The 12,174-nt window shown below is 45.3% G+C and overlaps 1 protein-coding gene and 1 long non-coding RNA gene across 14 annotated transcripts in view; one reads left to right on the top strand and one right to left on the bottom strand.

Annotated features, from left to right (window-relative positions):
• The window catches only part of BCAS3 (BCAS3 microtubule associated cell migration factor), an 803,928-nt gene that overhangs the window by 730,867 nt on the left and 60,887 nt on the right, over positions 1-12,174 (top strand). The gene's annotated exons all lie outside the window — the stretch shown is intronic.
• On the bottom strand, positions 14-1,620 carry LOC140522387 (uncharacterized). The gene is made up of 2 exons (XR_011973323.1): positions 1,178-1,620; positions 14-137 (listed from the first exon to the last, which is right to left on the bottom strand). It is a non-coding gene; the product is annotated as an uncharacterized lncRNA (long non-coding RNA).

Raw genomic sequence — 12,174 nt, 5'->3', positions numbered from 1 at the left:
TCAACAGTAGCAATATTTGTTTATTCTTTATTTGGGGGATATGGGGGAGTATTTCATCAGTATAGGGAAGTCCTGGTGTAGAAGCTCCTGCTGAAGCAGAGTGGCACTCATCTGTAATTTGGTAGTCTTAGAGGGTTCTGTGAAACCAATAGAGAAGTTAAGTGACATTCATGGTCATATAGTCAAGATGTCTAGAGGCAGTACTGGAAGCCAGCTCTTCCTGACTCTTAAGTCTAGCCCTTTGTCTGCTGCGGCATGCTACAATTATCTGGTGACTTAAAATTTCCAAGTTGCATTCTTCAAGCAGGAGCTCACTAGAACTTCCTAAGAATCCTGTGAGATTCAGCACTATTGTTCCCCCATTTTACAGAAAAGGAAACTGAGACTCAGAGGGGGTGAAATGACGCCCGTGGTTACACAACTTATAAGTGCCAGAGTCAAAATTTGAACCCAGGACTTCCTGACTCCAGGTCCAGTAGGCTGATTCATTTCCAATGAGCTTGAGTGGCCCAGAGCCAGAGGTCAGGATGTAGTGTATACTCAGAGCAGGCTCCCAAATCCAACACATTCAATCTCTTACCCTTTGAGGAACTAGGAGGACTAGGTGCTTCCCACACACCTTCCTTAACACAAAAGAAACTGTCATCTCCTTACTGGGAATTTTGGGGTCTGAGTCTCTGGGAAGTTGGCTTTGTTTGTCTGGTTGCCTGTTAGCTAAGTGCAGGTGAGGCCAAGGTCGCAGGTTCAACCCCACTGTGGCCATTAGCTTCCCTTACCTTCATAGCCACATCTCTGGCCCCATCTCTGACTAGCCTTGACAAGAGAGGGAACCTTCATCCAGGCCATCCCTCATGCCTACAATACCCACCTCCTAGAATCCTTAGCTTGCTTCAAGGCTTAGCTCAGCCATCACATCCTCCTCAGATCCTCAGGGTTCCTTCAGCTGTTGATTATGTTTCTCTCCTAAAATTATCCTGGATATACTTATCTCTGCACATATTCTCTCCCCTCACACCACCCCTACCCACAATGACTATAAGCTCCTCAATGGCAAGAACTGTTTCTTTTTAGTCCTTGTATCGCCAGGGCCTAGTATGGTGCCTGGCACTTACTAACTATTGAATAGAAATGAGCTAGGTGAGAGACCATGGCTTGCCCAGTACGACCTTCTCCTTACCAGTTGGGGGTGAGGAGATTCAAGGTCAGGCTCTGCTGATGATCAAGTCCATAGTATCATCTCCTCAGTTGCCTCCAGAAGGAACTTAGTTTTGGTAAGAAATGCATGCCAGTTCTCCCAGCAGGGGTATAAATCTTGCTGAGTGAGTTCATGTGGGAACAGAGGTATCACAGAAAGTACCAGTGCTGTTTGCCTGTGTTGCCAGCACCTTTGTCCTCCCTGGACTGACTGGCCCTCAGAGCTATACTGACACAACCTTTGGAATTAGGGGAGAGGCAATTTGGGATGATATATCTACACTGGAAAATGAAGTGGTGGAGCGAGGCCTCTACTTGTAAAAGATGAATTTTCCCCTGTGAGGGTGGAAGCCATTTTAACCTTTTCATCTCTTCTGAGAGACCAGAGCCTTCAAAGAATATCCCGACTTCTTACTGGGTGAGAAGTACTAGATTTCTTATGTGCTCTGTGAAAAGCCATCTCATCCAGTCCCCTCATTTTATAGATGAGGAAGCTGAGGGGTGAGAGGTAATGTCCCCAAGAAACAACAGGACTGGGATTTCAACTCTTAACATCAGAGGCAACATTCTTTTGACCTCCCCTCTCTGGATTATAGGATGTAATGCTCAAAGGAACCCTAAAGATTATCTAGCCCAACCTCCTCATTTTATAGAGGAAAAAACAGGCACATAGAGATCACACGGATAGTAAGTGGGAGAGCTACAATTTGAACCCAAGGCCTCAGAACACATACCCACATTCTTCCCACTGTATGATGTTGCAAATAATAATGGGCATTTTTCCCTCCCCTTCTCCTTGTAGAATCCCCATCTCCTCCCCCCCATCTTCATGCTGTTGCCCTTCACCATCCTTCATTAATTTGCTCCCAACTCTGCCTGCCATACCCAGACCCAGCTCAGGAATCACCTTCTCCATGCAACCTTCATCTTGTAGCAATCTCACCCTCTTCCAATTTCTCCTAACTTGATTTGGCCCTCTTCTCTGGACTTCTTGGCTGCTTTGTGCTGTAGCTATTTGTTTGCATCATCATTGCATTACTAGATTTTCTCTTTGAAGACAGGGAGTGTGTCTTATTTTGTCTTTCTCACCCCAACATCTAGCACAGAGCCTGACATGTAGTAGAAACTGGATAAATGTTGAGTTGAAATGAATGAGGAAAAATAACAGAAAGAGGGAGGTTGGGAAGGGAACTGGATTTGGAGTCAGAGTGCCTGGGTTTGGAACTTAGTTCTGCTACTTACCAAGCATGTGACCCTGAGCAAGTCTCTCTGGTTTCTTCATCTGTAAAATGAGGAGATTGGATTAAATGAGCTCTGAACTTCCTCCTTAGCCCTAAGTCCATGATCTTATAAATTGCTGGAGACCATCCTTACCCTTCAGCTTACAGTCTGGTTAAAGGAATCAGTGGGGAGAGATCCAGTTTTCTCCTGGTGTGGACCAGCATGGCATGAAGTGTGTAGTGAGTCTTCAGTAAGTACTGATTGACTTTATTGTACCATACATCTGGATCCCCAACTGACAAAAGAAACACATGGGAGGGCTGGTGGACCACATGAGGAGCTACAAGGGAAGAAGAACTACCTTATTGATTATTTAATTGAGTGCTTGAATTTTAGGTTTTGGTTGTTGTTGTTTGCTTGTCTCCACTCCAGCCTCCTTTTTTTGTTTTTGTTTTTGTTTATAATCAAACCAGCCTTCTCCATATGTCATAGTGTGTTTTGGCCATTTGATCTGGCAAGTCCATTCCTCCTCATTTGAGGCTAATCTGCCCCATATGTCACTTTGGTGTGGTGTGTGGGTCCCGACCTCCAGTGAGAAGGGTGGGATAGCCACAGTCTAAGGGTGCAGGCAGTTGTAGCCCAGCCCTCAGAATTTCAGGCCCAGGCCTTAGGAGCTTTGTATGTGGGCCGTTCTCTGAGAATGAGCCAGAGTGGTGGGAGGGGCAGCTGGGCAGCTTGGTCTTTCAGGTCCAGAAGCTGTCATTATAACATTGTAGGACTTTGGAGAGAAGAATCATGTGAGTAAAATAATTCCAATAAGCATGATGTGGCGATGCCCAGGGTGCAGAGGGATGTCCCCATCGCACATTGAGATTTGTCCTTCCATCCTCCTTTCCAAAAGGAGCCTATTAGCAAATGCCTATTTTAACTAAAGAACCCTGCTCCACTGGTTGACTGATGGTTGCATCGATGGAGAGGCTAGTTGGGGCTTTCCCAATGAGGGGCACACTAAGCTCAAAGTCCCTGCCTCAGCTGCTCCTCCAGCTGGGAGCAGCTTCCTCACTTGGCAGGATGGGGCTCTTTCTTGCCACACTCATTACAAAGTTTATAGTTACCGACTGAAAGGTAGGAAATGATTAAGGGGCATATCCAGGCTGCCGAGGCCCTCAGGGTTCCATACGGGTTCTGAAGCTGATGTCCTCTCCTCTCATCACCCTTTTCTCCTGACTCTTTCTGTTCTCCCAGGTCTCTTCTTGGGCTTCTCATTAAGTTGGCATATTCCTCACTACCCCCGGAAGCAGCTTCTAGCTTGTCTCTATACCACATCAGATCTTGGTTGGTAGCCTGTTCAGACAGGGAGCCCAAAAGCAAAGGAAATGAAATCCCTGTGTGAGGAACAAGTGTGGTTACTGGGCAGAGAACAGCAGGCTGAGATCCAGGCTGGCTTGATGGACTGCGCCAGCTAAGGCTGCCTGTGGTTGTTGGCCTTGGAAAAGGCCAGAAGGCTTTTAGTCCCCCACTACTTGTACCCAGGCCTCAGCTATAATCTTCCAAGGGTCCCAGCCTACACGATGTAATAGCCACTCCACTCTGTGGCCTTGAACTGGGCCAGAGACAAGTCAGGGGCACCAAAGAGGGCAATTTCTGCCACATCACCAGCAGCAGCAGCAGCAGCCACCCTCCTCCTGTTCTGCACTGTCTTCTACCTTCTCCACAAATCTCCACCCCTCGGTCTCTCTGCCCCACTGAGCACAGCCCCAACTGCCACACCTCTGACTTTTTTCTCCACAAGCTCAAGCTCCCACATTCATTCTTTGCAGTGGTTAGAGTCCTGCCTTTTCAGCGCCATTCCCGCCTACTGACTCTGTGTGTGGTGTGGCTTCAATCAAATCGCTTAGCCTCACTGGGCCTTATTTCCCTGGTTTTGGAAGATGGAGCAAGTGATCTTCTGACTCAAGTAGAAGTCCTGAGCCTTTGAGGTTAATCCCATGAAGCATTCCTATTTCATTCCTCAGCCTTCAAGAGTAACAGTCCCTTGCAAACAGAATTCGGCAGGGAGAGGCATTGGCTCACTTTGGAAGGATGGCCTTTTTTAGGCCAAGGGGAATCCATTACTTTGCCATCTCTGGAATCCCTGAATGGATCCAGTCCATCTCGATTACAGCTGGGCTTACAAGGAGGTAGAATAATTGCTTACATGTATGATCTGAGACTAAGCAGAGAACCCAACCCCAAACATCAGTCCCACTGTGTCATTCCACCATTCTAGATCTTTATTTCTTTGGTCCCTCGAGACTTCTCCCTCTCTCTTCTGGAGTCTTCTTTAAGACTGACATATTCTTGGAAGAATCACCATCAGCTTCTTTATCATCTGGCACCTTAATTCTCTGGAGAATTAGTAGGAAGTGGTTGAAAACCATGGAGAACAAGAAAATACATAGGATTTCCTCTTGAGCTATCCCTTAGAGAATCGTGTATTGTGGGGGTGCACTTCATTTCATTATGGGCATGACCCGGGGACTCTGGAAGACAGATATGAATCCCTATGGGGAAGTGAAAGAATACCAAAGACTGACTTCAGAATTTTTGTCAAAACCAGACCTGATGTCTGAACTGACCTCTGGGACAAGTTTCTTCCTCTAGAACCAAGATGAAGCTAAATTCTCTCTCTCCTTACCAGAATCATCATGGACTCCAGTGTCTTCCCCACACTGGCCTCAGATTCCCCCTGCCCTCTTTGTCACCAGAGATAAGAGCAAGATGAGATATTCCTCACGAAACAGGCCTCATTCCTAGATCCCAGAACAGTGTCCAGGGGTTCAGGCCACCACAGCTTCCTCTCTTTTCAGAAGAAAAACCATCAAAGCAGATTGCCTATTCTTTTGACACATGCTTTATAGTTCTCAGGGGAGTTGAATCCTGTGTGGAAGGGAGACTGAACTAGTTTTCAGGATGTGGGGATCAGGATCTGTAGGCCTGGCTCACATTTCTCATCCATGTTGAACAAATCTCATAACTGGGATTCTTTATCTGCCCAGATGGCTCAGAGCAACTTCAAAAAAGACCAAAAATGTATTTTTGCCTGCCATCCTTCTCCCCACCCCCACCCCATTCCATTAGTACTGCACCATTTTCAGCATGTTTGGTTTTTTCCACTAAGCTGATTTATTTACAGCTCCTCCTAGTGAACCTTGTTTGGGCCACAGCTTGCATCCATTTGAAGTTCCGTACCATACAGCTGTGAGTACCACCTACATTGAAAACAGGAAGATCTACCAGTAGGCATTGAGAGAGTTGACCCTTTCAAGTTGACCAGTGTGTGTGCACCACAGTAGGGAGTGAGGAAACTGTGTCTAGTGCCATTCAAAGATTGCAGGTGTTTATCCCTTAGGCTGTCTCAACTTTCATTCAATCAATCCATTATTCAGTCAGCAAACATTAAGCGTCAGTCATGTGCAAGGCACTGTGTTGGTTGCTGGTATGGAAAGAACATCAAGATAAGTAAGGTATAGTCTCTGACCTTACAGAACTTATAATTAAATAAGATTTACTGAATGATCTCTTGTCAGTTATTATAATGGAGAAATATGTGGGCTAGTTGACCAGTGAAGTCCCTTCCAATTCTGAAATTCTATGATTCTGTGAAGTATCTAATAACTAGAACTTGGGAGACAGACTAAAGCAAGAATATTTAGAAGGAACGATGCGACAGGAAGAAAGCATTTGGGTTCAAGCTCTGCCTCGGACACATTTTGGCTGTTAGTCTCAGCACCCCAGGCAACTCTTTAAGACCATAACTATAGAGCAGTGGCTAATCTGAATTAATAGGGGGAGGGAATAAACCAGTTGAAGATCTCCTTTGTTCCTTAGGGCTCTTTAGCCAGTTGGTCATTGTCCTCAGTGGTGACCACTTCCATATACCCTTCCAGCTATGTTATTCCTAATGGGTATTCTTCTGGAGCGGAGGAAGCTGAGGCCCAGAGAGTAGGTGACGTTTCCCCAGGTTCTCTGCTTCCAAGTCCAGCACATTCACCACTGCACCGCACTCCCTAGGCCTCTGGAGGAATTGGCCGAGAGCAGGATAAGGCCATGACTTGAAACATTGAGAACAAAAGAGAAGGGTGGGGAGGTATTTGATGTTTCCACTTTCTCTTTTCAAACAAACAAACAAACAAACAAACAAACCATAAACTCAACCTGGACCAGAGCCAGATCGTATCAAACTCTAAAATGAAACCTTGGTTGGCCCCTGCTGGAGTCAGTGGTAAACTGGACAGTCTGGAGGAGAGTGTCATTTTTGCCCATCCCTTAAATTCTGTGTCCCATTCTGACTTTGGAGCTCCTCTCCCTGGGCTGCTTTAGTGGCCCACCCCATCAAATGTCTTCTGTTTGTCCTCCAGGCCTCCCTAGAGGAGTTCTTTGAGCTTCCAGGCCTTTTTTTTTTCTTTTTTTGGTCTTGAACATTCTAGCTCAGACTTTCTGCTATTGGACTTGCCCTGGGTTAAACGTTCCAGAGGCCTTGCCCAGCCTTCTGCCCTGGATATGGACCTCACTGAACTCCCAGCTCCCTAGTTTGCAAAGCAAACGGCAGCCTTGTACTATTTACCTTGGCAAGTTGGGGGCCAGATTGATGATCTGTAAAGTGGATTCGTTATTTGCCTGTTTGCTTTGGCAAGGCTTGAAAGCCTTTGCTGATTGCAGCCCCAGATGCCATTGCATATGTTACCCCTGCCTACAACCTTGGCTTTGAGAGTTTTAATTCCAGCTACAAATACTATTAAGCTTTTTGCACCTCGGCCTGGCCTTCAGCTTTTAGATATTGAATATCAATAAGCAGACAGGCCTGATTTCCCCCATGTTTCCCTCTTATTATCTTTGTCAGCCTCTATCAGCATCTCCCTCCAAGGCAAGGGAGGCAGCCAGCAGAGAGCCCCTGGCTTCCCCACAACAGTTGGATTCTGTGCTCTCCAGAAACCCACCTTCAAACCTGGTATGGGCCTGGATTGACTTTCCATTATGGTAACCTCATGATTAGGCTTTGGACTTAGAGCCTGGAGCAATCCCAGATGTTTGGAGTCGGAAGGAATCTTAGAGACCGTCTCTTCTAGTTCCCACTCCATTGTACAGAAGACGAAAGAGGAGCCCAGAGCGTTATAGTAACTGTCTCAGAGCTGCTCTACAAATTAATGGCAAAGCTGGGATAGACTAGTGAAAGGGTTATTGAGCCCTTATGTAAAATGACTCACGGACTTTCAGAGCTATCATTTCTTTTCCTTCAACCTAGAAGGATTTTCCTTTTTCTTTCTCTCATTTTCTGTCTTTTTGAAGAAATTGCCACCAGTTCCCCTTTGGTAAGGTAAGTAGATTGAGGCAGGGAGTCTTTGCTCCATTTTGCCCATAGTATCACTGAGGCACAGAGAGGCTGAGGGATTTGGCTAACATCACTTCCAAAGCAGCGACAACAGTGCCAAGCCTTGTGACTCCAAGGCTGATTTGCTACTACCTAGTTCATATCTCGAGAGAACAGAATATAGTAGAGCTCTGGTAGCATCACTAAGTGAAGGCAGTTGCTATTTCCTATTTCTTTTGGGACTCATTGCTGGAGAGAGCATTCCATGTTTGGCTGGATGAGCTGTCAAGGGTGTGCCACACTCAGCTTTCCAAGGTAATTGCAAGGTCTTCCTGCAGTAAACAAACCATTAGTAGGGGTCCCACGTGAGGCAGCCACAAAAAGCAGTACAGTTTCCAGGACCTGAGGCTGAGCTGTGCCATGTGCCCCTGGCCCTGGGTCTGCCCCTTGGAGCATCAAAGTGTGTACAGTCATCCTTCTGCCAACATCCTGACATGCCTTCCCTGCGGCCCTTTGATTTGCCAGACTCCGTGTGAAGTGGGATTAAGAGAGGAGCCTGTGTTGTATATTACCTTCTAAAGATGGGAGACTGTTTCCAGCATGCCTATGCTGACTGGCAGAGATTTGCAGAGATGTATCCCTTCAAGGGTCATCTTGGACTCTCTCCCGCCTCTGCTTGGCAACTTAGACTTATCTCCCTTGGATTAGAAATGGTCAGAGGAAACTGTAGTCTTCCTTACAAATGCCTTTAAATGTATCATAGTGCTTCCAGTTAGAGATAGCATAAACATGCCTGGCTGAATATTCCTTCTGCATACTCAGATATGATGAAATGTTTTCACATGTGAAACTGAAGTATCTGTACTAAACTATGTACTTGTACCTTTGCTTTCGCTACCTTCCTCCCTCCCCCACCTCTTAACCAAGCTAGAACTAGGTTGGGACAACTGGGCCCAGGACACCAAAGTCAGAGGGCATAGCTAGCATTTGCAGTCCAACTACAGAGCATAACCCCTAGTTAGTGAGAAGAAAGCTCCTCCCTTACCCCATTCTGCTTCACCCATCTTGAGGCCTCATCCTGGTCCCCAGGGCTCTATCATGCCTCACTCACAAAAGCACCTTTTGTGCCAGTTGTCCTGGGTTCAGAACACCTAGTTATACCTCTCATTCGTGGCACTAGGCCTTACTGGTGTTCAATAAAATGTGTGCTTGTTGAATGACTGGATGAACCTTTCTCTTTACAGAGAGGCCCCAACTTTGGAAGCAGACTCTTTTCTTGTAGCTGCTCTCAGGGCTTTGCGTGGGGGGCACTTTTGACTTTGAAATATTTGAGTCAAAGAAGTTAATTCACTTTAAGTGAGTTTACTTTTGGAAGAGAAAAGATTACTGCAGTATTTTTGGCCCTGGTCCTCAAATTCTTCTAACCCTTTACTATAATAAGCAAATTGAGCAGATTAAGGACATATTCTGCTGCCAAACAGCTTTCTGAACTGTGCACAACTACCCAGGGTGACATTTTTTTCTGTGTAAAAGGTTGTGTGGGTTCTGTGAGTTTCTCTGCTTTTTTTAGCTCTTCCTGTTTTATTGTGTTTGAAGTATCTTTGTGGTGACCTGTTGGGCTTGGATTCTTCCATATGGAAGTGTTTCTTTAACTTTTTAATCATTTCTTTGGGGGGAGTGGAAAGGCTGGGGTGGTGGTGGGGTGGGAGAGTTTCAATCCGATTTGCAGATGTGGCTCTGGTTTTGGTTGGAAGTGGAAGTCTGCAGTTGTAAGGGCTTATGGAGCTGTGAGTCAGACCAGAACCGGCCTGGAAAGAGAAAGGCCAATCCCAAGTGTACCAGCCAGCCAGTCACCAGCGTATATGGCAGCAAACATGGATTTTGTATGATCCACTGCTTCATTCCTCCCCCAAGTTGGTTAATGCCTTTTCCATTTCTAAGACAGAAGATGTTTTCCCTGGAGACAATGAGCAAATGATTTTTTCAGTGTCCCATGGAAAATCCTTAGACATCCTTCTATGGGAAGGCTGTCCTGAGCCTTAAAAAAAAACAAAACTAGACCCTCATTTCTCTCTCCTTCACAGCCGTCTCATCCTCTCCACACCCCATTTTTCAGTAAGCCTAAGTCAACATCTGATTCCCTGGGTTTAAAAAAAAAAGTGTTGCAAAAACCCCTCTGATTCTTCCATTTCCCTGTGTTCTTTCGGACTCGATTACTCAATCAGACTGTTCAGGAGGCAGCGTGTGATCTTCTGAGGACTGTTTGTCCTGCGGGGGCTAGCAATTGTCGAGATGGCCCCAAAGCTCCTGACCCAAACACACACTTATTTGGCTGGAAATGGCCATCAGCTGTGAGCTAGCCTTATCAACCTCACCTCCCACTCTCAATTCCACCTCTCCTACTCCTTCCCTCCCCCCTCCCCCCACTCTATCCCCATCGTCATATCCAAAGCTTGTTAATTCTGAAAAACCATTGTGTATGAGAGTTTTAGACTCAGTGAATGAGAACCACATAGCAACAACTTAAATTAGGCTCACAGAACAAAAAGTCTTATCTCAGTGCTTTTAAGGGCAGAGTAAGGCCTAGTGAAAAGTGTCCGGTTGAAAACTAGAGCTCACAGATTCTAGTCTCAGCTGCTTTGATATATGAACTTGAGTAAATTAGTTAACCTCTCTGTCTACCCTCCCAGACCCCATGAAATAAAGATAAGGCTTATTCCTACTTATAGAAATATATATATGTAATATATATACACACGTATGTATGTATGTGCATATATACATATATGTGTATATATGGGTCAAATGTGATGGGGGGACAGACAGGCAACACAGAGGTCAGTCTGGGGGTGCAGACTCATTGGAACAGGGCAGTCCATCCCTCAAAGAGTATGTCCCTCATCAAGAGGAAAGGCAGGCCCTGGGAAAGTGACACCATGAAGGTGGGACCCTAGAGGTGGTAGCTGGGGAGTGTTGTTTGGAAGAGTAGAAGCGAAGGTATGGAGAAAGCACATCTCCCTTGTTGGCATGCTGAAACCAAGCTCAATTGGCCCAAGGTAGTTATGGCTCTGCTCATATAACAAACATAGGTATGCACTTTGACAGGTGTGATATTATGCAAAGAAACTGGGCTAGAAGGCAGAGCACCTGAGTTGTAGTTCTGACTACACAATTTGCATATATAGACATACACATACATGTGTGTATGTATGCATAAATATATATACACATACAATATATATACATGCACATATGTACAATATACACACACATGCATGTATATATGTACAGATGATGAGAAAGCATGTGTGGGGGTGTGACCTTGGAACTCTCAGTTCCTCATATGTAAAACAAAGGGGTTGGACTTAATGATCTCTAAGCTAAATTCTTTTCAACTTTAAATCGATGATTTTGTTGACAGTGAATGACCTAAGTCTAGAGTTGTTTAAGCACTTCTGTTATGAAAAGTCCATAAAACCTTGTTTTTAGTTAGAGAAGCTTGCCCTAGAACTTATCCTCAGTGAAAGATTGGTTAACAAAGAGATGTATAAAGTATCTGTTCAATGGTTAGAGTGGCTATATTCTGTTTTGGTACAAGGCTTTAATTGTTTAGCTCCTGAGACGGCATTGCATTAACGCCGACTTTTTTAACTCTCCTATCCACATTGAGATGGACCAGTGTTCATTAAGAATCCTAAAAGGGAAGGTTGGGAAAGCTAAATACATAGTTGACATAGCCATTCCTGGGGTTCAGCATCTAGGGCTTTGTTGTAGTCTAGAACACCCTTACAATAATCCTACAACACCTGTGCTGTGTGGTACAACTAACAACTTCTTGTACCTTAACTCAGCCCCAGGCTTCCAACCATAGGGTCTCATCTCCGTAACTTCCCTCTCCCAGGATCTACCTCCTAGGGGCAGCCAACTGGTACAATAAATAGAGAGCTGGAGTCAGGAAGACCTGAATTTAAATCCGACCTCAGACACTTATTAGCTGTGTGCCTCTGGGCAAGTTACTTAACTTCTGTTTGCCTCAGTTTCCTCAATTGTAAAATGAGGATAATAATACCACCTACCTCCAAGGGTTGTTGTGAATATTAAATGAGAATAATATTTGTAAATGATTTAGCACAGTGCCTGGCACATAGTAGGCATTAATTCTCTTCCCCCTTCCCCCACTGTGATATACCCATTCTTGTGCCTTATGGGAAATTCATTAGAGCAGAGTGGGGCATTCCCTGGTAAGATAAGTAAATATCTTAGGGCAGCTAGGTGGTGCAATGGATAGACCACCAGTGCAGGAGTCAGGAGGACCTGAGTTCAAATCTCACCTTAAACACTTAACACTCACTAGCTATGTGACCTTGGGCAAGTCACTTAACCCCAATTGCCTCATCCTGGTCCATCTC

Source organism: Notamacropus eugenii, chromosome 2 (assembly GCF_028372415.1).
Source record: "Notamacropus eugenii isolate mMacEug1 chromosome 2, mMacEug1.pri_v2, whole genome shotgun sequence".
Taxonomy (NCBI): Eukaryota; Metazoa; Chordata; class Mammalia; order Diprotodontia; family Macropodidae; genus Notamacropus; species Notamacropus eugenii.
This window is presented reverse-complemented; position numbering and strand designations above follow the sequence as displayed.